This window comes from Chionomys nivalis, chromosome 4 (genome assembly GCF_950005125.1).
Source record: "Chionomys nivalis chromosome 4, mChiNiv1.1, whole genome shotgun sequence".
NCBI classification, from domain to species: domain Eukaryota; kingdom Metazoa; phylum Chordata; class Mammalia; order Rodentia; family Cricetidae; genus Chionomys; species Chionomys nivalis.
In genome coordinates, this window is record NC_080089.1 from 37,122,126 (window position 1) to 37,124,308 (window position 2,183).

Here is a 2,183-nt window from a genome sequence, read left to right on the forward strand (position 1 = left end):
TCTGAATCTCTCAGTCCAGTATTCATTCCAAACTAAAAGATTAGCTTTAAGATGGTCTGCATCATATGCCACTAAATTGGCCAGATGACCAGAGATATTAGAACACTCTATCACTGCTATGAAAGGAAACTTAAGAAGGTCCACTCCTGAAGTCTCTATGCAAAAAGGTGATTTTTTTGTTGTTGTTGTTTTTTAGAAATTTCCTCTAAGGAAGCCAAGGAGTCTTTGATATGCCTCATGTCCTCATCCAAACAACCATGGAGTGTGAGGAAGGAGCTAGACTACCAAGGTAGAAGGGAAGCAGAGTGACTAGAGCAATCTGCTCTTTATCCTCAAGAAATATATATTTAATATACAAATATAAATTTATTAACTATTAATACTTAAGAATATTAATATATTTTATTATTTGGTAATGTGTTTATATGTGTGGGCACACATTACATAGCTTGCATGTGAAGGTCAGAAAACAATTTGCTGGAATGGGCTCTCTCCTTCCCAGTTATGGATGCTGGAGATAGAACTAAGATTATCAGGATTGGAGGCAGGTGATTTACTATCTCCCTGACCCATTATTATACATTCCCTTAGTATTATAAGGAAGACATATCAAAATGTAAATGGAAAAGGAAAGTGCCCAGAAGGGTGTATTTGAGAATAATTTTCCATTCTAAGTATTATTACAGTGGGTGTACTGGAAAAAGCTAGGGTATTATCTTAATGTTCCCATTTCTTACCTTTTTCTAGGGATGACCTGACAAGGAATGGCCTCCAGCAATGATTCCACCACAGTGAAGGAATTTATCCTGCTGGGCTTAACACAGCAGCCAGAGCTCCAGCTGCCTCTCTTCTTCCTCTTTTTGGGAATCTATGTGGTTTCTATGGTGGGAAACCTGGGCTTGATTGTTCTGATTGTTTTGAACCCGCACCTGCACACCCCCATGTACTACTTTCTCTTCAACCTTTCCTTCATTGATTTCTGCTACTCCTCTGTCATAACCCCTAAAATGTTAGTGAGTTTTGTGAAGCAGAACATCATCTCCCATGCAGAGTGCATGACTCAGCTCTTTTTCTTTGCCTTCTTTGTTATTGATGAATGCTGTATTTTGACAGCCATGGCCTATGACAGATATGCTGCCATCTGTAGGCCACTGCTTTATAAAGTCACCATGTCCCATCAGGTCTGCTTCACAATGACAATGAGTGTTTACACAATGGGGTTTGTTGGTGCCATGGCCCATACAGTGTGCATGCTGAGACTCTCCTTCTGTGATGGCAACATCATCAATCACTACATGTGTGACATACCCCCTCTCCTGAAGCTCTCTTGCACAAGTACCTACATCAACGAGCTGGTGGTTTTCATTGTTGTGGGTGTCAATGTGATAGGACCTAGTTTGATCATCTTCACTTCTTATACTTTGATCATTTCCAACATTTCCCACATCCGTTCCACAGAGAGCAGGTCCAAAGCTTTTAGTACCTGTAGTTCTCACATAATAGCTGTTTCTATTTTCTTTGGAGCCTCAGCATTCATGTATCTTAAGCCTTCCCCTGTTGGGTCTCTGGGTGAAGATAAAGTGTCCACTGTTTTCTATACCATTGTTGGCCCAATGCTGAACCCTTTCATCTACAGTTTGAGGAACAAGGATGTCCATGTTGCACTGAGTAAGACTTTGAAGAAAAGCATGCTTATATAGATAGAAACTATTTTTATAGATACAGTTGAAAGGAAATGCCAATTATTTAATAATATACAAAATTAATTGTGTAAAGCAGTTCACAGATCAGACATGTGAAGCAGAGAGTGAGTCCTTTATACTTTTTGAAATAGTAAAGTGAGGATTTCAGTTTTTGATTCTTGAGTTTACTTTCAGTTTTCCTATTTTTACTTTCTTTTGTCTCATTATATAACTTAGGATTTTTCTCAAACTCATGATTATTCTCAGCCTCCTGAGTGCTAGAATTATAAGTGGTCATATACAACTGTATATGGTTTGTATAGATTTAAGTAGAAGTTCTGAGTTAATAAATTGAGAAATGACAAAGTTGTGCATTTTTTTCTAAACTAGAAACATCTAGGATTCTGTAGAGCTGTGATGGACATGCACTAATTCAGAGGACTTAGAGTTAGTCTGTCTTAACTTAGAAATCCTCCGTTCAGTGTTAAACAAGCTTCTGTT

At 38.2% G+C, this 2,183-nt stretch overlaps 1 pseudogene; it reads left to right on the plus strand.

Annotated features, from left to right (window-relative positions):
• The first annotated feature begins 749 nt into the window (after positions 1 to 749).
• On the plus strand, positions 750 to 1,700 carry LOC130873238 (olfactory receptor 145-like; annotated as a pseudogene).
• Positions 1,701 to 2,183: the final 483 nt, after the last annotated feature.